This window comes from Balaenoptera borealis (assembly GCF_965194805.1).
Source record: "Balaenoptera borealis genome assembly, chromosome: 1".
NCBI classification, from domain to species: domain Eukaryota; kingdom Metazoa; phylum Chordata; class Mammalia; order Artiodactyla; family Balaenopteridae; genus Balaenoptera; species Balaenoptera borealis.
This window is the reverse complement of record NC_138860.1, coordinates 127,643,134-127,670,041: the sequence shown is the minus strand read 5'-3', so window position 1 is coordinate 127,670,041 and position 26,908 is coordinate 127,643,134. Positions and strand designations below refer to the sequence as shown.

The following is a 26,908-nucleotide window of genomic DNA, read 5'->3' as shown; positions in this document are numbered from 1 at the left end:
CACAATCACTAGATCCTCTGGGTTTGTTGTTCAAGTCTTAGTCCTCACCTAACTTGGCAACATGTGACACAATCAGTCCCTGCTCCTTGAACAGCTTTCTTCACTGAGCTTTCAGCATGTCACTCTCTCTGGGTTTTTGTTTTTTTTTTTTTTTCCCCCTATTTCACTAGCTTCTTTCTTTTTTCATTTTTGCCTGTTCTTCCCCATCTCCCTACCCCATAAACACTGGAGTGCCCCATGGCTTAATCCTCAGACATTTATTCTTCTGTCTTGTTTTCACTCTTTGTGTGATCTCATCTAGCCCCTTGGCCTAAAAGATCATCTCCATGCAAGATTTGCATTTCCACATTGGACCTCTCCTCTGAACTCCATACTTGTATATGCATCTGCTTACTCAAGAGTTTATTGGGAAGTCTATCTTTACACTAAAATTGGATATTGACAATTTACTATCATAATAGGGCACTTAAACACAAGGTTCTCAATAGCTGATAGAATATGCAGTCAAAATTGAGTAAGGATAGATGAAATTTAAACAGCACAATGAATGTTTCTGTACTAGTAAGAGCATTGTACCCCAAAACTCCAGAATACACATTCTTCTTTGGTACACTTGGAATATTCATGAAAACTAATGATGTGCTAGGCCATAAAGACAGCCTCAATAAGTTTTAAAGGATTAGAACCAAACATAGCTTATTTCCTGATTATAATACATATAGTTAGAAATGAACAACAATAACGACAACAAAAAAAACTAAAGAAACCCTAAATGCATGGAAATTTTATATTATACTTCAAACAAAACAACTCCTAGTAAAAAAAAGAGGAAATCAGGAAATATTTATAACTGAACAATTTTGAAACAATATTTATCAAAACTTGTGGTGTGTAGCTAATATGTTACTTAGAAGAGAACTTATAGCCTTAAATGTCTTATTAGAAAATAAGAACAACTGAAAATTAATGAATTAAATTAGAAACAGGACACAAGGTAAAGCTTAAAATAGCAGAAGGAAGGAAAAAATAGGGATAAGAGTAAACATCAATGAAATGGAAGAGGAAAAAGGCTACTATAAACAGTATGAACAAATCAAATATCTGTTCTTTAAGAAAGATAAGTCTCTTAAAAATAGGCAAAAATATGGAAAGAATAAACAGAAAAAAGTGACAAGTGAATAACTTTAAGAAGGCATCAGGTGGTATAACTACACATAGAGGGGAGATTAAGAAATAAAAAGAAAATATTTAGATCAACTTCATGCCAAAAAATCTGAAAACTGTGATGAATTAGGCAAATTCTTAAATACTTATAATTACCAAAATTGACTCACAAATAAATAAGAAAACTGAATAGTCACATAACTATTAGTGAAACCAAACCAGAGGTTTTTTTTGCTGGTTTTACTGATATTTCCATAAAATATTAAGAGACCAATTATTATTCTAATCTCACACAAAGTATCCCCAGAGTAGAGAAGAAAGAGTACATTCCCTTTTTAATTTATTGAGGTTGACACAACTTGGATATCAAAATTTGACAATGATAGCAGGAAAGGGAAAAGTTACAGCCCAATGTTTCTTTTGAACATAATTGTAGAAGTGCTAAATTATTAGCCAACCAAATCCAAACATGGCTGACCAAGTTGCATTTATCTCAGAAATTCAAAATTGGCTTAACATTGGAAAATCGATCAATGTAATTCACTACATTAAGAGATAAAAGAAGAAAAAAATGATATGAACATCTCAATGACCACAGAAAAATTGCTTTGATGAGTTTCAATAAAGCAAGAAACAAAATTACTATTATTTGACAATAACATTATTATGTACATAGACATCCCAAAAGATCTTACTAAGTTATTAAAGAAGTTAGTTAGAAAATATAATTTTAAATATACATTTATAATATCAAGAAATATATAAACTATCCAGTAATAAATTTTTTTTAAATATAAAAGACTTTCAAGGATAAAATTATAAACTCTTATCGAAAGATATTAAAATGTTAAATAAATGGAGAACTTTATCATGATCATGAATAAGAGAATTCAATATCATACAGTTGCCTATTTTTCCACAAAGGGAAATTAGGGAAAGTTTCCTACAAGATAAAAAAAAAAAGTTTATAAAGCTATAGCAATTATCAGCTTTGCATTGGCTCAGGGGTTGATAAATAACCCAATAGAACAGCGAGAGCCTAGAAATGAACCCATTTAACATAGAAACAGAATATATGAGAAAACCAGCATTGCAGATTAGTGGGGCAATGACAGATTATTTAATAAAATGCACTGAGACAATTGGCTCTTCACTGAACAAAAAATGAAATTGGATTCTTACCTAATGCCAGACACAAAAATCAACTCCAAATAGTTTAGCTACTTATATGTGAAAGGAAAATTATGAAACATTTAAAACAGAATATAAGAGAATTCATCTATGGCCTTAGGATAATAAAGATTTCTTAAACAAGACATAAAATTCAATTTATAAACTAAAAATAATACATCTTATCACATGAAATTTTTAAAAATGCTTGTTCACTAAAAGATACAAGGAAGAGAGATATGATAATCCAAAAGCTGGCAAAAAGATGCTTATTACATTTATCCAACAATTGATTAACATCCCAAGTAAACAGTAGGAAAATATCAAGTGTTGATGATATGATCCAATGGCTGGTAGGATTGTAAATTGGCCCAGCCTCTTTGGAAAACTGTTTGACATTACATTGTGAATTTGAACATGCCCACTATCTACGACCCAGTATTTCCTACACATAGCCAAGGAAATATTGTATATGTGTATGAGGAGACATGTACAAGAATGTTTATAATAGTAAAACCTAGAAACAATCCACTCTCCATCAACAGTAGAATGGATAAATTGTAACATATTTGAAATATGAAATAATATACAGCAGTTAAAATGAGTGAACAGTAGAAATACACATGAACATGGATGCTTTTTAAAAGATAATTTTGAATGAAAAAAAGTAAGTCATTGATAGGCTTTATGATTACACATATATAAAGTGCAAACAATAGCAAAATTTTAAAAAGACATATTTTCAGGAATATTTACACATCTAGTAAAACTATGCCAGAAGCAAAGGAACTGATCCCACATGCCGCAGAGCAACTAAGCCCGTGCGCCACAACTACTGAGCCTGCGCTCTAGAGCCCGCGAGCCACAGCTACTGAAGCCCGTGCGCCTAGAGCCCGTGCTCCACAACAAGAGAAGCCACGACAATGAGAAGCCTGCGCACCGCAACGAAGAGTAGCCCCCGCTCGCCGCAACTAGAGAAAGCCCGCGCACTGCAATGAAGACCCAACGCAGCCAAAAATAAATAAATAAAATAAGTAAATTTATATTAAAAAAATGAATATAATGTCTTGGAAAATCTTGTTAAAGATAGGCCACATTTAAAATGACTATTAAATTAGATGTGGGAGAGACAACTGTAAAAGAGGAAGCTGGAAATTTGCTCCTTTTTAAGAAAATTGAAACTTAAAACTACAGAAAACACAGTGGATGTAGCTTATGCAAAAAAGATAAGATTCCCTTGAATCAATAATTCATACACAAATGAAAGTCTTTGAATTTATATTAAAAGCTAGGCAAAACAATGCCTATTTATGTTTCAAGTTGAAATCTTTAATGTATTTATGAATCTATTTTTGTGATTTCCTGCCTTGCTAAGCTTTTTCAAATAGCCAACCAAATATGGATAATGAGAACACCAGATAAGAAGGCTTCTATGGTATTATATCAGTCAATTAAACTAAAATCTAGTTGCTTTTCTTTTTCTTTTACCAGTGGGTGGCAGCTTGTGAAAAAGAGTAACTAGCTAAGAGATAAAATATATATCTGTGTAGAGTGTGAGTAAAATTTTTAGTCCTCTTAACATAAGTATCTTATGTTTTCTGGGAATTAATAGCTTATAAATACCACGTCTACTTAATCTGTGTTGATTATTGTGACAGAGACTGTTTTTCTCCTTCTAGAATAATTGTTCAAAAACAGTTCCCAGTCTCCTTTGCAGCTCGATACAGTCATAAGACTGAATGGTGGCTGGTAGAATATAGGTGGAAGTGATGTACACAACTTCTAAGCCTATGAAAATTCTACCATAAAAACCTCCCAGGTAAGACCTTCTGTGATATATTCCCCTTCCAGCTGGCTTGAACAGAGATGACCCCACAGTGTAACCTGGAGACACAAGTGGAAGGCAGTGGAGCTTTAAGATGGAAGGAGCCTTAGTCGCTGTGACACAACTTGCAAACAGGCTTACTTGACCAGGAGTATCTGCACTGGATGCTATGAGTAAGGAATAAACTTCAGCGATATATACTTCAAAGATGTTGGGGTTTATCTGTAACAGCCATTAGAATTTACCCTAATCAATGTCATGAAAGCTAGTTAAGGGAAAAAGAAAAGGAGAATGAAGCTGCAATTGGATACCTTTTTCTTCTCTCTAGAGAACAGATCCAGAGCACTTCCATATACACCAGCTGGCTGGGCAAAGTCTAATGAAGGAAAGAGGCAACTTTGCTCATTTGCTGCCCAATGATCTTTATGAACTGGCAAAGTCATCTGTAACCAAAGTTGTATTATTACCAGTGGCTAATCAGCCAACCAGTGATAAGATGCAAGATTATGAAAGGTTTGACTTGAATTGACACACATTCGTGGATTCAACAAATATTTATTGAGCAACTATTATGTGTTGGAAACTGTAAAAGTTCTGAGGATACAGTATTGTAAAAGTGCCTTACAAAGTGGAAATGCCCAGCATTACTAATGTTGGAATTATTGATATTATTGAATGTCTAGAATTCATTAATCCTCAAACCCCTCCACGCTCTTGAGAGGAAGGACAATTTCTTTGTTTTGTTTAGCTACACCTTGAATTTTCCTTTTCCCTCTTCTTAATAGAAATAATTCTAATTTTTTAAAGATATGGCTGAGAGTGTTGGTACTCCAAAAATATCCTCACTCACAAAATGTGCTTCACCGTATTTCTCTGTCCTCATGTATCTAGGTGGGTGCATGTGACTAGTTCCTGCTGGTGAAAAGTTAAAGGAAGTCTGCATCCTTTCTAATCTGAGGCAGAGAAGAGTGGATGTGCCTTCTCCACGCACTTTGTCTTCCAACAAAGAGGTTAAAAGCAAAGGATTCTGGGATTCCCAACTTGCAAGATGGAAATAGCCTGGTCCCCAAGTCATAGTTAGGATGAGAGCCATGCAGGATTGCCACATGGCCTGCATTGCACTGTGCCATAAGTAAGAAATAAACATTGATTGCATTAACCTAACAAGACTTAGGACTTTGTTTAATGAGCTGATTCCTTACAAATAGAAAAGACTATGCTATAGATTAAGACAAAGGAAAACAGTAAAAGATGAATGCAATTTATTGAAAGATTAGAAAGGAAACCAAGGAAGAAAGTACAATCTCAATCTCACCTGTATATTACTGAAGAAGCCTCTTGTTGAAACTGGCAAATGAAGGTGCCAATTCCCAGCCCCTTCTAACACCTCAGGAGCTTGCTCTTCCTTTCCCTATGACTGATCACAAAAATGCCACATGTAGAAGCTGAAATGGAAGATTTGAATTGTTACACACAAAGACCTTATTTATTTACCACATCTCTGTGGAAATCTGAAAATACAACATTAAAAAAATTGGAAAATTTTGTGAATCGATGTGGAATTACTAATGATTTCATTCTAGCACAAGGGAATTGATTTAACTGGGAAAGAGAATTAAAATACTTTATTAATGTTGCTAACGTAATTATCATTAAATATTATTAATACACCAATAGTGATATGTGCACTGATATGCTACAGGGAGAATAAATGAGAAAACAATAAAAGCTCTGCATCAATTTGTAGATTTGAGAGGGTAGAGCTATTCCCTAGTGCAGGAATTTTTGTATTGCATTTGTAAAAGAAGTATGTTCCTTTTTCAAAGTCTGCTAAAGAGAAGGAAGCCAAGAAAAGAGTACATTGGATGTAAACAGCTGCTTCCTTTACCATGAACACTGAATGCTAGCAAAGAAAATATTGAAGAGATGATGCTACATACTAATAAAACAAGTTTCTGTGCTTCTCTTTTCTGTAAAATACGATTTACCTATAGTGGCATAAGCTGGAAGTGTTTCTTCTGAAAATTTTCCCTTACTGCTTTTCAATTATTTTCTGCCAATAATCAACAAAACTTCGCTACTTATTAAGAAAGAACTATGTTTATTCTTTAAGCAATACACGTATTCTCTAAGAATTACGCTGCTATCACTCTGTTGATAGTTGCATTTATAAGCCAATTCAAAATCAAAAATATTTGCCTCAGATATTAGCTACAGAGAGTACACATTCATAAAGATATGTTCTTGCAGCACAATTTCCTCTTTCTTATTAATCACCTTTCTGAGCTCCTTGTTTGCCAGACTTTGGCTTTATTTTTGTATTTTCTAATCAGTAAAATGCACTTCCTAAAGAAAATAGCTTGTTGCCATTAATGCGTGGCAAGAAAGCACAGTTGGTTGGCGCTTTCAACCAGCTCCCACTGTGATACGATAAGACGTGTTTAAACATGTAATCATAATCTCCAGAGGTAGGCTAAGGCTGGCATCAGACTAAAAATCTCATCATGGCAATCGAGGAAGGGACTGGGTTCTGTGGAGAAATTTGCACAAGTTCCTTAATAATCACAAGCCTTACTTCTCCAATCGTCCCTCAGACCAAGTTTCTATTACCTCTGTATTGACATACGGAATGAAAATAAGCTGTTGATGTATTCAGAAAAACAAAGGCTCCATAGTTGTATACATGGGTAGAAATATTAGTTTGCTTGAGAAATATTGATACAGTGTTCTCAGACGACAAAATATGTAGGATTGAGTTTTTGTGTCATATAGCATAAACAGCATCACAAACAGCATAAAATCACAGAATCACAAACATTTAGATCTGGAAAACATCTCTTACACTGTCGTCATTTAATGCCTCTATTTTCAGAAAAGGAAACAGAGCTCAGAAGGATAAAGTGACTTACTCAACATCCCACAGCTAGTCAAAGACAGATTTAGGTCTTTCAAATAATCAAACATTTCTTTTGTGCACACAATGCAGAGGGTTGACCAGACAAGTCATGAGTGAATGGAGGCCAATTCACTACCCAAGAGATCCATGGTGATACCTGCAGGCAAAGCTATTCATTGATTTGCTACAGACGTTGCAGAGGAACTTGAAAATGTACTGATTGCAAAACTTACTCACTTGAATTCAATATGACAAATGTTTATGGAGACCCCACTATGTGAAGTCACAGAATCAGGGAATTTTTGCACTTCCTTTTTTAGCATCTAATAAAATCCTTCAGGTTCCAGAGACGGGCGCGAGCCGCGGCCATCAGCGCGGACCCCAGAGACTGGTAGGAGACGCTAAGGCTGCTGCTGCCGCCACCAAGAAGCCTGTGTGCGAGCACAGGTCACTCTCCACACCGCCCCTCCCGGGAGCCAGTGCAGCTAGCCACTGCCAGGCTCCCGTGATCCGGGGACAACTTCCCCGGGAGAACACACAGCGCGCCTCAGGCTGCTGCAACGTCATGACGCCTCTGACGCCGCAGGCTCGCCCCGCCTCCTCCGTACCGCTCCCTCCCCCGGCCTGAGTGAGCCAGAGCCCCCGAAGCAGCTGCTCCTTTAACCCCGTTCTGTCTGGGCGGGGAACGGACGCCCTCAGGCGACGTACATGCAGAGGCAGGTCCAAATCCAAAGCTGAACACTGAGAGCTGTACGAACAAAGAAGAGAAAGGGAAATCTCTCCCAGCAGCCTCAGAAGCAGTGGATTAAAGCTCCACAAACAACCTGATGTGCCTGCATCTGTTGAATACCTGAATAGACAACGAATCATCCCAAATTCAAAAGGTGGACTTTAGGAGCAGGATATATTAATTTCCCCTTTTCCTTTTTTTTGTGAGTGTATATGTGTATGCTTCTGGGTGAGATTTTGTCTGTATAGCTTTGCTTTCACCATTAGTCCTAGGGTTAGGTCCGTCCATTTTTTTTTTTTTTTAACTTAAAAAAATTTTTTTTCCTATTATATGTTTTCTTAATAATTTTTTCCGTATTTTCTATTTTTAGAAATTAAAAAAATTTTTAATAAGTTTTTTCATATTTTTTATTTTAAAAAAATTAAAATTTTTTTCTTAATAAATTTTTTTCTTAAAAATTTTTTTCATATTTTTTACTATAAAAAATTAATAAATCTATTTTTAAAAATTAAAAAAAATTTTTTTTTGAATACATTTACTCTTAATAATTTTTTTTCTTATTTTTTATTATAATAGCTTTATTTTATTTTATTTTATTCTCTTTCTTTCTTTCTGTTTTTTTCTCCCTTATATTCTGAGCTGTGTGGATGAAAGGCTCTTGGTGCTCCAGCCAGGCATCAGGGCTGTGCCTCTGAGGTGGGAGAGCCAACTTCAGGACACTGGTCCACAAGAGACCTACCAGCTCCACGTAATACCAAACGGCAAAAATCTCTCAGAGATCTCCATCTCAACATCAAGAACCAGCTTCACTCAACGACCAGCAAGCTACAGTGCTGGACACCCTATGCCAAACAACTAGCAAGACAGGAACACAACCCCACCTATTAGCAGAGAGGCTGCCTAAAATCATACTAAGTTCACAGACACCCCAAAACACACCCCCAGATGTGGACCTGCCCACCAGAAAGACAAGTTCCAGCCTCATCCACCAGAACACAGGCACTAGTCCCCTCCACCAGGAAGCCTACACAACCCACTGAACCAACCTTACCCACTGGGGACAGATACCAAAAACAAAGGGAACTACGAACGTGCAGCCTGTGAAAAGGAGACCCCAAACACAGTAAGATAAGCAAAATGAGACGACAGAAAAACACATAGCAGATGAAGGAGCAGGGTCAAAACACACCAGACCTAACAAATGAAGAGGAAATAGGTAGTCTACCTGAAAAAGAATTCAGAATAATGATAGTAAGGATGATCCAAAATCTTGGAAATAGAATAGACAAAATGCAAGAAACATTTAACAAGGACGTAGAAGAACTAAAGAGGAACCAAGCAACGATGAAAAACACAATAAATGAAATTAAAAATACTCTAGATGGGATCAATAGCAGAATAACTGAGGCAGGAGAAAGGATAAGTGACCTGGAAGATAAAATGGTGGAAATAACTACTGCAGAGCAGGATAAAGAAAAAAGAATGAAAAGAACTGAGGACAGTCTCAGAGACCTCTGGGACAACATTAAACGCACCAACATTTGAATTATAGGGGTCCCAGAAGAAGAAGAGAAAAAGAAAGGGACTGAGAAAATATTTGAAGAGATTATAGTTGAAAACTTCCCTAATATGGGAAAGGAAATAGTTAATCAAGTCCAGGAAGCACAGAGTCGCATACAGGATAAACCCAAGGAGAAACACGCCAAGACACATATTAATCAAACTGTCAAAAATTAAATATAAAGAAAACATATTAAAAGCAGCAAGGGAAAAACAACAAATAACACACAAGGGAATCCCCATAAGGTTAACATCTGATCTTTCAGCAGAAACTCTGCAAGCCAGAAGGGAGTGGCAGGATATACTTAAAGTGATGAAGGAGAAAAACCTACAACCAAGATTACTCTACCCAGCAAGGATCTCATTCAGATGTGATGGAGAAATTAAAACCTTTACAGACAAGCAAAAGCTGAGAGAGTTCAGCACCACCAAACCAGCTTTACAACAAATGCTAAAGGAACTTCTCTAGGCAAGAAACACAAGAGAAGGAAAACACCTACAATAACAAACCCAAAACATTTAAGAAAATGGGAATAGGAACATACATATCGATAATTACCTTGAATGTAAATGGATTAAATGCTCCCACCAAAAGACACAGGCTGGCTGAATGGATACAAAAACAAGACCCATATATATGCTGTCTACAAGAGACCCACTTCAGACCTAGAGACACATACAGACTGAAAGTGAGGGGATGGAAAAAGATATTCCATGCAAATGGAAATCAAAAGAAAGCTGGAGTAGCAATTCTCATATCAGACAAAATAGACTTAAAAATAAAGAATATTATAAGAGACAAAGAAGGACACTATATAATGATCAAGGGATCGATCCAAGAGGAAGATATAACAATTGTAAATATTTATGCACCCAACATAGGAGCACCTCAATACGTAAGTCAAATACTAACAGCCATAAAAGGGGAAATCGACAGCAACACAATCATAGTAGGGGACTTTAACACCCCACTTTCACCAATGGACAGATCATCCAAAATGAAAATAAATAAGGAAACACAAGCTTTAAATGATACATTAAACAAGATGGACTTAATTGATATTTATAGGACATTCCACCCAAAAACAACAGAATACACATTTTTCTCAAGTGCGCATGGAACATTCTCCAGGATAGATCATATCTTGGGTCACAAATCAAGCCTTGGTAAATTTAAGAAAATTGAAATCGTATCAAGTATCTTTTCCGACCACAATGCTATGAGACTAGATATCAATTACAGGAAAAGATGTGTAAAAAATACAAACACATGGAGGCTACACAATACACTACTTAATAACGAAGTGATCACTGAAGAAATCAAAGGGGAAATCAAAAAATACCTAGAAACAAATGACAATGGAGATACGACGACCCAAAACCTATGGGACGCAGCAAAAGCAGTGCTAAGAGGGAAGTTTATAGCAATACAAGCCTACCTCAAGAAACAGGAAACATCTCGAATAAACAACCTAACCTTGCACCTAAAGCAATTAGAGAAAGAAGAACAAAAAAACCCCAAAGCTAGCAGAAGGAAAGAAATCATAAAGATCAGGTCAGAAATAAATGAAAAAGAAATGAAGGAAACAATAGCAAAAATCAATAAAACTAAAAGCTGGTTCTTTGAGAAGATAAACAAAATTGATAAACCATTAGCCAGACTTATCAAGAGAAAAAGGGAGAAGACTCAAATCAATAGAATTAGAAATGAAAAAGGAGAAGTAACCACTGACACTGCAGAAATACAAAAGATCATGAGAGATTACTACAAGCAACTCTATGCCAATAAAATGGACAACCTGGAAGAAATGGACAGATTCTTAGAAATGCACAAACTGCTGAGACTGAACCAGGAAGAAACAGAAAATATGAACAGACCAATCACAAGCACTGAAATTGAAACTGTGATTAAAAACCTTCCAACAAACAAAAGCCCAGGACCAGATGGCTTCACAGGTGAATTCTATCAAACATTTAGAGAAGAGCTAACACCTATCCTTCTCAAACTCTTCCAAAATATTGCAGAGGGAGGAACACTCCCAAACTCATTCTACGAGGCCACCATCACCCTGATACCAAAACCAGACAAAGATGTCACAAAGAAAGAAAACTACAGGCCAATATCACTGATGAACATAGATGCAAAAATCCTCAACAAAATACTTGCAAACAGAATCCAACAGCACATTAAAAGGATCATACACCGTGCTCAAGTGGGGTTTATCCCAGGAATGCAAGGATTCTTCAATATACGCAAATCAATCAATGTGATACACCATATTAAAAAATTGAAGGAGAAAAACCATATGATCATCTCAATAGATGCAGAGAAAGCTTTCGACAAAATTCAACACCCATTTATGATAAAAGCCCTGCAGAAAGTAGGCATAGAGGGAACTTTCCTCAACATAATAAAGGCCATATATGACAAACCCACAGCCAACATCGTCCTCAATGGTGAAAAACTGAAACCATTTCCACTAAGATCAGGAACAAGACAAGGTTGCCCACTCTCACCACTATTATTCAACATAGTTTTGGAAGTATTAGCCACAGCAATCAGAGAAGACAAAGAAATAAAAGGAATCCAAATCAGAAAAGAAGAAGTAAAGCTGTCACTGTTTGCAGATGACATGATACTATACATAGAGAATCCTAAAGATGCTACCAGAAAACTCCTAGAGCTAATCAATGAATTTGGTAAAGTAGCAGGATACAAAATTAATGCACAGAAATCTCTTGCATTTCTATACACTAATGACGAAAAATCTGAAAGTGAAATTAAGAAAACACTCCCGTTTACCATTGCAACAAAAAGAATAAAATATCTAGGAATAAACCTACCTAAGGAGACAAAAGACCTGTATGCAGAAAATTATAAGACACTGATGAAAGAAATTAAAGATGATACAAATAGATGGAAAGATATACCATGTTCCTGGATTGGAAGAATCAACATTGTGAAAATGACTCTACTACCCAAAGCAATCTACAGATTCAATGCAATCCCTATCAAACTACCACTGGCATTTTTCACAGAACTAGAACAAAAAATTTCACAATTTGTATGGAAACACAAAAGACCCCGAATAGCCAAAGCAATCTTGAGAACGAAAAATGGAGCTGGGGGAATCAGGCTCCCTGACTTCAGACTATATTACAAAGCTACAGTAATCAAGACAGTTTGGTACTGGCACAAAAACAGAAATATAGATCAATGGAACAGGATAGAAAGCCCAGAGATAAACCCACGCACATATGGTCACCTTATCTTTGATAAAGGAGGCAAGCATATACAGTGGAGAAAAGACAGCCTCTTCAATAAGTGGTGCTGGGAAAATTGGACAGATACATGTAAAAGTATGAAATTAGAACACTCCCTGACACCATGCACAAAAATAAACTCAAAATGGATTAAAGACCTAAATGTAAGACCAGACACTATCAAACTCTTAGAGGAAAACATAGGCAGAACACTCTATAACATACATCACAGCAAGATTCTTTTTGACCCAGCTCCCAGAGAAATGGAAATAAGAACACAAATAAACAAATGGGACCTAATGAAACTTAAAAGCTTTTGCACAGCAAAGGAAACCATAAACAAGACCAAAAGACAACCCTCAGAATGGGAGAAAATATTTGCAAATGAAGCAACTGACAAAGGATTAATCTCCAAGATTTACAAGCAGCTCATGCAGCTCAATAACAAAAAAACAAACAACCCAATCCAAAAATGGGCAGAAGACCTAAATAGACATTTCTCCAAAGAAGATATACAGATGGCCTACAGACACATGAAAGAATGCTCAACATCATTAATCATTAGAGAAATGCAAATCAAAACTACAATGAGATATCATCTCACACCGGTTAGAATGGCCATCATCAAAAAATCTAGAAACAATAAATGCTGGAGAGGGTGTGGAGGAAAGGGAACTCTCTTGCACTGTTGGTGGGAATGTAAATTGATACAGCCACTATGGAGAACAGTATGGAGGTTCCTTAAAAAACTACAAATAGAACTACCATACGATCCAGCAATCCCACTACTGGGCATATACCCTGAGAAAACCATAGTTCAAAAAGAGTCATGTACCAAAATGTTCATTGCAGCTCTATTTACAATAGCCAGGACATGGAAGCAACCTAAATGTCCATCGACAGATGAATGGATAAAGAAGATGTGGCACATATATACAATGGAATATTACTCAGCCATAAAAAGAAATGAAATGGAGGTATTTGTAATGAGGTGGATGGAGTTAGAGTCTGTCATACAGAGTGAAGTAAGTCAGAAAGAGAAAAACAAATACAGTATGCTAACACATATATACGGAATCTAAGGAAAAAAAAAAAAAAAAAAAGGCCATGAAGAACCTAGTGGCAAGACGGGAATAAAGACACAGACCTACTAGAGAATGGACTTGAGGATATGGGGAGGGGGTGGGGTGAGATGTGACAGGGTGAGAGAGTGTCATGGACATATATACACTACCAAATGTAAAATAGATAGCTAGTGGGAAGCAGCCGCATAGCACAGGGAGATCAGCTCGGTGCTTTGTGACCACCTAGAGGGGTGGGATGGGGAGGGTGGGAGGGAGGGAGATGCAAGAGGGAAGAGATATGGGAACATATTGTATATGTATAACTGATTCACTTTGTTATAAAGCAGAAGCTAACACACCATTGTAAGGCAATTATACTTCAATAAAGATGTTTAAAAAAAAAAATCCTTCAGGTTATTCTAATGGAAGCCACACCATGCCCTCTGCATATTTTAATTTGCATATATTCATCAGTACACATCAGGCAATAGAGAGGGAGAGGAAAAGGGACATTTCAATTTTCCTGGGAAGAAATGGAGGGGACAGCAAATGGATCATGGTAAAAGGTAGACTAAGTTTCTTCTGCCCCCAAACTAAGTCCAGTACTGTTTTCCTTTTCTCTATTCCCAATTTCCCCTCCTCCTCCTTCCCCTCTTCTTTCTTTCTCCAGGGCTTCTCAGGTTTAGGATATTTTCTTTCTTTTTTTGAGACTCTAAGTACATAAAAATTAAAAAATGACAAATCTAGAACATATATTAAATGTTTTCACTTAACAAATTGACAATTTTGACACACACACAAAGCAATATAATTGCACTATTCATAAGATAATTATATTTTTAAAGAAATATTTCACTGCACAATAGAGGCTGTGATCTGAAATGATGCACGAGCTTAAAATCGTAGGGAGGTTACCCTCTTTTTAACCTGTGTTTCTAACCTCTTTCTAAGTTGTCTGATGAGAGAAACCAGAAGTTTAAATTTGAGGACTTTTGTGTACATGTCAACCAATTACCCTCCTCTCTCTCCCCTGCTCCTATCCCACCTTAATAATCACCATATAATTAATAATCACTTAACAGTTTCCCTTTCTCCTGTTGCCTGTACCCACACACGGCAGAGCGTTGTCAGGAAGCACAAGTTCAGGACCACTCTCAGGCCCTCTCTCCGGGTTGCAGAGTTGGGAAGGTGGAGATTAGTTGGGCAGCTGCATACCAAAAAAAGGAGTTCACTCAGGGAAACACCAACAGCTATTTTGAGGGAATAAAATCTAAGAGCAAATCAAGTCAAAAAGTAAATGGGATAAGCATGATTTTATTTTGAGACCAGATCTAAACCCCAACTTGAAATTTGAATGATGGGCCAAGGTGTGGGCCAAGGAGGGCAGAGACTGAAATTAGAGCAGGGCAGGTGAGACAATGGAGTTTGCTGTGCAAACTCCACAAAGGGACTGGCCTTTTCAGTCCATTTTCATTGGCCTCTCTGGCATCAGACTTAACATGTCATCATGGCAATATTCCCATCATCTTGAACCTGAATGGGGAGAAGTTTGGTTCACTGGTGAGACCAGAGCTGGTAGAAAAATATGGACAAAGCCATCCTCTAATCTTTCACTTCTTCCGTATCTCAAAACTAATAGTCAACTTTCATTACCCAGGAGCTGGTCATCTAAAATTCTCTTTCTTTGTCCACACACTAGACATTTGCTCACCACTGCCCCTCTACCAGCTTAAACATGGGAAGAAAGAGAGGGCAAAATCCAAATCAGTTAGAATCTGGCTTGGCAGGAAGGCTAGGAAAACCATTTAGCTATAATCTTTTTTTTTTTTTTAATTACATGGTTTTCGTTTCACCACTATCGTTGACCTTATTAAATCAAATGTTTGAGAACTGGCTGTTGCATAAGTTTTACCTGGATGAAGAGTTGCATAAATTGAAAGTGGCCACTTCGTATGTATAAGTCTCCATCTAGGACTGCCAGCTTCCTACTAGGTTTCTAGCCCTGAGATTTCATGCAAAACTAGTATGTATGTGCATTTTCCTGGGGTGATTGTCTACAGATTCCCTTAGATCCTCAAAACAGGTCTGTGACCCTAAAACTATAAAAATATCTTGTTGTTTTATAGCTTCACATTCATTCCCTGCCCTAAGCAACTTGCTTCCGGGTCAAAAGATAATTTACTTTGTTCTTTTTACATGTGTCAGACATCAAAATGGTCCTATTGCAGACAGAATATACCATTAAAAACAGTCTCTTGCCACATAAGCTTGTTATCTACGGCATAATGAGCACAGCTGGCTTGAAGCTCCAGGCTGTGACCTGACCGGATTGCTGCAAAATTTGGACTGGAGTGGGTAGGGCATGCGTACACATCAGTTTTCCAGGAAAGTTGAGTTTCAAGTCCTGGTCACCATGCTTTAATCCTGTCCTATAAAATTATAGGAGAGGAATAGGAAAAGGGATCTGAGTTTGAGTTTCATGCAGACTTTCCCCACAGAGAGGGAGTTACGCACTTTTTCTCATTATAAATACCAAGACTTTGAGGCTTCCTTCATGAAAGACAAAGTGGAAGAGTCTCTCTGTTTTAAATGGCTTAACTATGGTCCTGCTAGTAAGCAGAGGGATGGATCAGAGGACATCCCCCAAGGATCTCTGAATTTCCAGCATTCTGTGAAGTTGAGACTTTATTTTACATTCCTCCAATCTACCTTGAAAATGGCCAGAAATGACATCTTGTTACAAGAATGCATCTTCCCCTCCAAAATCTGTCTCCAGGCAGGTGTCTGGGTGTTGAAGGGCTGAGCCCTCGCTCCATTCTGTCAAACGCACATAAGTAGGACACTTTTCTTACACTTCAATTGAATTTCAGTGCCTGATCCTTTGTCTAGATTATTGTTTTCAGCCAGCCTGATGTTTGGCTGACTCCCAGGGTTCTGATAACCACATCTGGAAGGTTATATCTGAAAATGGAGAAGGCCATATAAATTGTACTTAGAAGTATATACATTTAAAAACTTCATGGGACACATCCATCACTCCTGGACACCAAAATGATGATTTCATAGATCATGTAATTGTTCTGAACACCCTCTCTTGACAACCTCATCTTTGAACTTGTAGCTGTTTCATTTATTACAGCTATTTGGATCATTTAAAATGTAGCCCACTTTTCGCCAGGTGATTTATTTGTGTTTCTAAGTCCATTTTGACATCTTCTTCCATTTCTTCCACCAAAAAAATCTCACCCTTACCATCTGAGTGGAGGCATCATTTACAGCTAGAGAAGCGTATCTGGAAAATGCATTACCTTTAAATAGTAGGATTCATCATATCTGAGTTCATATGTCTGATAGCCAAAAAGCCCCATTTCATTTCAAAAGAAAAATTGCTTCTGTCAGTGTAAACAGAATGCATTATCTTCTTTTAATAACCATTCTTAAGTATGCTGCTGTATTACTTTTTCACAGCTGTATTCCAATAAGCTATAGAGTAATTGCCAGTTCTTCTGTCTAATAGGTTCATTATTCTTTTGCCATAATTGCAGCCATTAAATGTTCAATTGTTAAATTTCCACTCCTACGTTTACTTAGCGTTACATTTTAAAATGGGGCATGTCATTACAGCACCCCAGTGGCCATGGCTGTTGTTCAAAGTATTTCTAAAAGTCAATGAGATCTCTGTGAAATATGTCTTCATTTTTCATTTGTTCAGGTATCCCCCGCACCCTGCCACATGACCTCTTCCCTTTTTTAGACCTTCTAAATAGGCTCTCAGAAATTGGTATATTTTACTAGAAGTTTGAGGACCAGGAGACATAAAGCTGAGCCCTCAATGTCTATGAGCACCACTTTTTCACTTTAATACCGTGATTCATATATAACAAGGTAAAGAAGCAAAGATTTCACTACGGAAATGAACACTTATGGTTTGTTCAAGAGCTCTGATTTATCTTTCATCATGTTAAAGTTGTGAGGCTTTTTCATCAAATGAAAGACATGTTGGTCAGAGGTTATGGGATTGTTAACCCCTGGTCCACAACATTCATGGTAATAAAGCAAATGTCTTCCCTTTATTGCTTGACATTTCTGGATGTGTCACATCCTCGGGTCTAGTCTCACCTATTCCATCTGATGCAATAGACTGTGTTACTTTGGGAAGTTATGCTGATGAAAATGGATAGGGAAATGATAAGACATTTTAACTTAATCACTGTACACAGTTCAGAGTCTCCTGATTTGTTTGGCTTTGTTTGTTTGCTTTGTTTATTTGCTTTGGGTTTTCAGTATAGGGCTGCAAGTTCTTTTATAAGACATCTTGTATTTCTTAAATACTCAAATATTAGCCAAAAGCTTTGATCTAAGTCACATTTCATTTTTAAAGACTTTTCTAATCATCTATTCATCAGTTAATCATCCTTTTCAAGGTAATTTTATTTCACTTCCATTCATTGCATTAGCTTTTATTTCCTTCAGAAGCTGAAAATAATTTTTACAGCCAATGGGTTAGCATTGTTACTTTCTCCAACTCATTTCAGCTCTATGTTCTTTCAGGAATCTTCTATGATTTAGAATACATTTTGGGTTTTGGTGAAAACAACAGAAGCCTTTTTGATAACATGGTTCATGATATCAGATGTGGTTATACCCCTTATACCATAAACACTCTTATCCACACATCTACTTCCTTTGCTCATTTGCCTTGATATTAGCAAAAAAAAATAATAACTACATTTGTTGAACATTTACTCTCATCCTGTCTCTGTATTATATGATCACACACATTTTCTCATATAATCCCTATGAGGTAAATACATTTATTATTCTCATTTTACAGATGAAGAAACTGAGACTAGAGAGGTTAAACGACTTGCACAAAGTTATAGCTAATAACCGAGTGCAGAGCCCACACTCTTTACTTCTACTCAACATAATTATTAAGGGAGTATTGCTATAAACAGTGAAAAGAACTTAAACATATTGATGAAGCAGCAAATGGTAAATAATTCTTGAGAATTCTGCCACCTCCCTAGGCAGACGGTTTGGGAACTTGTTAAAAGTTACAGGGCGAAAGAGACACCCAAGACAGAATTATTCCACCTTCTGTTCTCCTCCACAGTAAGCCTGCTCACAAAATAGACTAACAAAAGTAACTGTAAAATTGACCTGAGAGCAATTTATAGCTTACAGTCCCACTAACTTTCCTACAAAGAAAAAAATAGATACAGGTATAACATATTTAATATAGATGTGTCCATCCTAAAACTCTATCAAAAGTGTCCAGGCATTCCTGTCTTTCACATATTGTTAATATAAATTTTGTAGTAAAACTTTAGATATAATTTGATGGCTGATAACAGAAACTGGATGACGCTTCTTTTTCTCTTCCCTGGCTACATTGGCTTTGCAACATTGCAAAAGAGAACATTTGTTGTTGTCAATAAAGCAGTCAGCTGTGTCACTTGGGGAAGAGATATATGGAGTGGGATGGTATTATTTTGACAATCACTTTCTTCCAAAGCAATACAGTAAACATACCTTATTTTGCTCGTTTATTCACAACACAATGGCCAAGATAGAAAAAGAAAGAGCACAGCATAGATTTGGGTCGATAAGAAAGCCATATTGTGTAATTAACAAAAAGAGGCACATTACTTGATGAAGTCAAAGGCATCACCCAAGGAGAATGGCTACAATGGCTGCAGCAATAATTGGAGAGAGAGTAAAAAGGTAAGCATCCCCATGTCTGAAAACAGATTACTTACCTGTCTCATCAGGCAGGTGATCTTTTCACAGTGCTGTATTTTAGAAAATAGTCAGCTACAAGACACAGAAGTCATAAAAGATTTACCAATCATAAAATGTCTATCATTAGAGTTTATTTAGTGCAAGATAAAATTGGCTGATCAACTCTTAGAAACTTTCTGAAAGGATTGAGGATAAAGTGGTTTTTTAAAAAGTGTGTGTTTTCTGCTCAAATTCTCTTTAGATTTGAGATTCACAAAGATTTGACATAAAGAAAATACATACAAGATCCATCTCTTTATTATACTTTAAAGCTTTTGTCAGATCTTTGAGAGTTAGCTCCAATAACAAACACTGTACTCATTTATTTAAATTAACTATAATAAATTACAGGCTTTGGTAAAAATTACACTTTTCAGGGGTTTCCCTGTTGGCACAGTGATTAAGAATCTGCCTGCCAATGCGGGGGACACGGGTTCGAGCCCTGGTCCTGGAAGATCCCACATGCTTCAGAGCAACTAAGCTCGTGCGCTACAACTACTGAGCCTGTGCTCTAGAGCCCACGAGCCACAACTACTGAGCCCGTGTGCCATGGCTACCAAAGCCCGCACACCTAGAGCCCGTGCTTCACAACAAGAGAAGCCACCACAATGAGAAGCCCACGCACCACAACGAAGAGTAGCCCCCACTTGACACAGCTAGAGAAAGCCCGTGCACAGCAACGAAGACCTAATGCAGCCAAAAATAAATAAATAAACAAACAAGCAAATAAATTTATTAAAAAATGATCAAAAAGTTTTAAACATTACATTTTTCAGATATACATGTATGAAGATTATAAATGGTGAAACAGAGAAAGAGATCAAATGGTGATTTTTTCCCCCTGTTCTATAGAAACACTGAATGACTTAAAACCCTCTCATATCCTTGTTTGTTAACAGAAAAACAAATACACACATAAATATGAGATATTTGAAGAGGTTTAGAAAAGTCTAAACTGAATCTCTCTATTAGATGGAAAACTAACCCAGATGTGATTCCACTTTCCAAATCCAATCCGATCCAGAAGCCATAGAAAGATTCGTGGTGCCAAAACATTACAAGAGCAGTGCAAGAAACCCCTGGAGAAACAGAAGTGTGTGCTGGGGCTGGAAGGGGGCAGGAAATCACCTAGAGTAGAAGAGGAGCAGGGAGGTAGGGGAAAGTTTTCTTACAGTGTACTTTGTTCCACCTTATACTGCCCTATGTAGAGCAAAAAGTCAGCAACTCCAACCCAACTAACTGGGTGTTTTGTCTACTACTGGTACAGAAATGGAATCTCTCTTCCATATTGATCTTGTATCCTGCAAACCTGCTAAACTGTCTTATATTTAAGCAATTCCAAAGTGTATCCTTTTACACATTCGAACACTTCTGAAATTAAAATGTATCTTATAATCAAATTTATAATCACTATTTTGTAGATAGTAGTCATCATAGCCTGTGAATAGTGAACTTGGTCATAGCTATTGTCATCTTTTCAGTTGAATTGTGTATATAGTTATTAATACGTATGCTGTGCGTAACTATCAATTAAAATGTCTTTAAAACAATTACACTGTTATTAAGTGTTTTTTTTTTTTTTGACCATGCCATGCAGCTTGCAGGATTTCAATTTCCTGACCAGGGACTGAACCCGGGCCAGGGCAATGAAAGTGCTGAATCCTAACCACTAGACCACCAGGGAACTCCCTATTAGTAAGTTTTTGAAAAAAAAGTTATTGAGTACACAAAAAAGCACAGAAACAGAGCAACAGAGCATAAACTAGATATTAATGTGGTAAATATTCATTATGAGAGGTATAATCATATCATATGGGAGGAAAATATTATATTTATTTGCGAAACAATAAAGTGCTATACAGAAGACAAAAAAAGGAAAATGTCCATAAGCAGATGAAGTTGTGTGACAGGTTTTTGCTGTAATTAGTGCAAAATAATTATCTGCCATACATCAAGCAATAAACTGAGAGCAGAACTTCCCTAAACTCTGAAAGGACTGACAAATCCTTCTCTAGAAATAAAGACTAATTCATGCAGTATGCAGGACTATTGTTAAGGCAATGTCAGAATTTAATTGGTATCATTTTTTTTTCTTTCTTAGTAGAAAATAATGATGAGTCTTAACAACTGAGAAAAAATTAAAGGCTCAATGTAAAATAATATGAATTCTAATAATACTCATTATCATAGCAGAAAAATGAGAGCTGAGTTTCTTTGTAATTCTTTTATTTATTTTTCCTGCCTTATTGTGCTGGCTGGGATCTCCAACAAATACTAAAAGAAGGGAAGGTGGAAGCCTTTTGTCTTTTACTGATTTTAAAGGCAAAGCTTTAAGAATTTTATTTCAAACATGAAGTTTAAAAAAATTGTTGTAAATACCTTTATGGGTTAAGAAATTTCCCAATTGGGATTGACATATACACAATGCTATATATAAAATAGATAACTAATAGGAACCTACTGTATAGCAAAGGGAACTCTACTCAATACTCTGTAATGATATATATGGGGAAAGAATCTAAAAAAGAGGGGAGATATATATATATATAACTAACTGATTCACTTTGCTGTACAGCAGAAACTAATACAACATTGTAAATCAACTATACTCAAATAAAAATTAATTTAAAAAAGAAACTTCCCTAGTTTGCCTAGAGTTTCAATCATGAATAGATGTTAAGTTTTGTCAAACATTTTTTCTGCATCTATGGAGATAATCATGTGGGTTTTTTCCTTTCACCTGTTGATGTGATAACTTACATTTATTAATTTTTCTAGTATTAAATCAATCTTGAATTCTTGGGTTAAACCCGAAGTGACCATAATGTATTATTATCCCTCATATATTGTTGGATTTGATTTAATACATTTTGTTTACAGTTTTTGCATCTACATTTGTAAGTGACCTGTATTCTTCCTTTCTTGAATAATCCTTTTCAATTCTTAGTATCAAGATTAAACTAGTCTCATAATGTGAGTTTGAAAGCATTCCTTCTTTTTCATCCCTCTTGAATCATTTGCTGAGGATTAGAAGTAACTTTTCCTTGAATGCTTGGTGAAACTTGCCAGTGAAGCCATCTGGTCCTGGAGCTTGCATTATGAGAAGAATTTTTACTACTAATACAATTTCTTTAATGTTTATAGCTCCATCAGTTTTCCTATTTCTTCTAGAGCAGAATGGTGCATATAACCTATTAAAGAACATAATCTATTATATTTATATTTTTATATTGTACCAGATTATAACCTATCTCATCTGTATATTCTAATTTATTTCCATGAAACTGCCTATAAATAAATAATACTTTATTATCTTTAATGTCTGCAGCTTCTACACTTTTACATTCTTAATATAGTTTGTGTCATTTTTTTTGTTTCTTCACTCTCAGTCATCAGTTTGTCAATTATATTAGCCTTTTCAAAGAACAGTTTGTCTTTTGAAATTCTCTATATTTTACATTTTAATTCTATTCATTAATTGCTAATTATATTTATTTTTATTTCTTTTTTGTTGTTGTTTTTTGAGTTTATTCCACAGTTGTTTTCTAAATCTAGTTTGGATGATTAGCTTATTGTTTTTTTTAAAAAAATGTTTCTTACCTTTCAATGTCAGCATTTTTACACTATAAGGCTATAAAATTCCCTCTAGTTTTTGTTGAATCCCAAAATATTTGATATGTAGCATTTTAATTCTTGTCAGTTCCAAAGTGTTTTCTAATTTCCAATGTGACTTCTTTTCTGATCCATTGATTGACTTTACAAATGTATATTTTAAAATTTCTAAATATAATTTTAAAATTATTGATTCTTAGGTTAATTGTATTGTGGTCAGAAGGTGTGTCTATATGATTCCAATCTTTAGATATATGTGGAGATATGTTTTATGAGACAGAAAATGTTCAAATTCTGCATGTGTTTGAATAGAATGAAATACATTCTATGTAGTTGTTGGATGCAATGTTCTGTATGTGTCCATTGCATGAATTTTGTTAATCATATTACTTAACTCCTACCCAAAATAAAACATTATAAGTGTAATGCAATTGTCATTTAATAATGAAACTATATGGCAAGGACTACAAGTAGTTTAGAAATCATGCACATATGACATATTGTTCATACCCTCAGGTGGTGTGTTCAAATCTTCAACACTAATGTTGCAGAATTACTGGCCATAAAAAGAATGATGTTGGATGAAAATGTAAAAGAGGACATCAAAATCATAAAATGTTGGGGAGGAGAGTAAGAAAATGTAGGTTCCTTTTTTTTTTTAGAATGTGTTCAAGCTTTTATGACTATCATCAGTCTAAAACAAGCAGGTATAGAAAGGGGTTAACACACTTGAAAAACAGGGCACACAAATCAAAAACATACAACAGATTCACAAAAACCAAAAAGAAGAGAAAACAAGCAAAAAATAAAAGGAAATCATCAAACCACAAAAAGAAAAACAAAAAGAAAAAGGAATAAAGAAGAAACATAGAATCAACTGGAAAACAAGGTTTAAAATGGTAATAAATACATATTTATCAATAATTACCTTAAATGTCAACAGACCAAATGCTCCAATCAAAAGGCATAGAGTGGCAGACTGGATTAAAAAACAAGAGCCTACAACATGCTGCCTACAAGAGACCCACTTTAGGGCAAAGGCTATACATACATTGAAAGTGAGGGAATGGAAAAAGATATTTCATGAAAAGGAAATGACAAGAAAGTGGGGGTTGCAATACTCATATCAGACAAAATAGACTTTAAAACAAAGGCCATTAAGAAAGATAAAGAAGGACACTATCTAATGATAAAAGGTTCAATACAAGAGGAGGATTTTACACTTGTCAACATGTATGCACCTAATATTGGAGTACCCAAATACATAAAACAAATACTAACAGACATAAAGGGAGAAATTGATGGGAATACAATAATAGTAGGAGACTTTAACACCCCTTCACAACAATGACAGATCTTCTAGACAGAAAACCAATAAGGCAACAGAGATGGTAAATGATACAATGGAACAGTTAGACTTAATTGACATTTTCAGGACACTATGTCCAAAAAAAAAGCAGAATACACATTGTTTTCAAGTGCACGTGGAACATTCTCTAGAATTGACCACATACTAAGGCACAAAACAAACCTCAACAAATTTAAGAGTATAGAAATTATTTCAAGCATCTTCTCTGACCAGTGGCATGAAGCTAGAAATCAACCATAGAAAAAGAAATGAAAAAAACAATTACGTGGAAATGAAACACATGCTACTAAAAAACCCAAAAGGTCAACAAAGAAATCAAAAAGAAATTTAAAAATACCTTGAAACAAATGACAATGAAAACACACAATCATACAAAATCTCTGGGATGCAGCAAAAGCAGTTAGTAGAGGGAAGCTCATAGTGATATAGGCCTTCCTCAAAAAGCAAGAAAAATCTCAAATAAACAACCAAACATACCACCTAAAAGAACTAGAAAAAGAAGAACAAACAAAACCTAAAGTCAGCAGAAGGAAGGAAATATTAAAGATTAGAGAGGAAATAAATAAAATAGAGATTAAAAAACAATAGAAAAAATCAATAAAACCAAGAGTTAGTTCTTTGAAAGGGTAAACAAAAATGACAAACCTCTGGTGAGGCTTACCAAGAATAAAAGAGAGAGAACCCAAATAAACAAAATAAGATATGAAAAATGAGAAATATCAACCAATACTGAAGAAATACAAAAAACCATAAGAGAATACTAAGAACAATTATTTGCCAACAAATTTGACAACCTAGAAGAAATGGAAACATTTCTAGAAAACACAGCCCACCAAAATTGAATCAGGAAGAAGTAGAGGGCTTCCCTAGTGGCACAGTGGTTGGGAATCCACCTGCCAATGCAAGGGACATGGGTTCGAGCCCTGGTCCAGTAAGATCCCACATGCTGCGGAGCAACTAAGCCCGTGCACTACAGCCACTGAGCCTGCGCTCTAGAGCCCGTGAGCCACAAGTACTGAACCCGCGCACCACAACTACTGAAGCCCGTGTGCCTAGAGCCCATGTTCCGCCACAAGAGAAGCCACTGCAATGAGACACCCACGCACCACAACGATGATTAGCCCCCGCTCACTGCAACTAGAGAAAGCCCACACACAGCAACAAAGACCCAATGCAGCCAAAAATAAAATTAAAAAGAAGAAGAAGAAATAGATAATTTGAACAGACCTATCACTAAAAATGAAATAGACTATATAATTTTTAAAAACCTCCACAAACAAAAGTCCAGGACCAGATGACTTCACAGGTGAATTCTACCAAACATACAAAGTAGAACTTTTACTGATCCCTCTCAAATTCTTCCAAAAGGTTGAAGAGGAGGGAACACTCCCAAAGACATTCTATGAAGCCACCATCACCCTGATACCAAAACCAGAAAAGATACCACCAAAAAGAAAATTACAGGCCAATATCTTTGATGAATACAGACGCAAAAATTCTCAACAAAATATTAGCAAACCGAATCCAAGAACATATATAAAAGATCATACACCATGACCACGTGGGATTCATCCCAAGTTCACAAGGATGGTTCAATATACACAAATCAATCAATGTGATATACCACATCAACAAAAGAAAAGACAAAAACCACACGATCATTTCAATAGATGCAGCAAAACATTTGACAAAATTCAACATCGATTCATGATAAAAACTCTTACCAAAGTGGGTATAGAGGGAACATATCTCAACATAATAAAAGCTATTTATGACAAACCCACAGCCAATATAATACCCAATGGTGAAAAGCTGAAAGCTTTCCTGCTAAAATCTGGAACAAGACAAAGATGCCCGCTCTCACCATTTCTCTTCAATGTGGTATTGGAAGTCCTAGCCACAGCAATCAGAAAAGAAAAAGAAATAAAATGTATCCAAATTGGAAGGGAAGAAGTAAAATTGTCATTATATGCAGATGACATGATACTATATATAGAAAACCCTAAAGATGCCACACAAAACCTACTAGAACTGATAAATGAATTCAGCAAGGTAACAGGATACAAGATTAACATACAGAAATCAGTTGCATTTCTTTACACTAAAATGAAATATCAGAAAGGGAATGTAAAAAAAAAAAAACCTTTTAAAATTTCACCAAAAAAATAAAATACTTAGGAATAAACGTGACTGAGGAGGTGAAAGACTTATATGCTGAGAACTATAAAACATTAATAAAGGAAATTAAAGATGACTCAAAGAAATGGAAAGATATCCCATGCTCTTGGATTGGAAGAATTAATATTGTTAAAATGGCAATACTATCCAAAGCAATATACAGATTTAATGTGATCCCTATCAAGTTATGCATGACATTTTTCATAGAATTAGAACAAATAATCCTAAAATTTATATGGAACCATAAAAGACCCAGAATTGCCAAAGCACTCCTGAGGAAAAAGAACAAAGG

At 35.8% G+C, this 26,908-nt stretch overlaps 1 long non-coding RNA gene across 1 annotated transcript; it reads left to right on the top strand.

Moving 5' to 3' along the window:
* Positions 1-831: 831 nt before the first annotated feature.
* On the top strand, positions 832-20,405 carry LOC309611556. The gene is made up of 2 exons (XR_014234592.1): positions 832-7,395; positions 14,087-20,405. It is a non-coding gene; the product is annotated as an uncharacterized lncRNA (long non-coding RNA).
* The last annotated feature ends 6,503 nt before the right edge of the window (positions 20,406-26,908 follow it).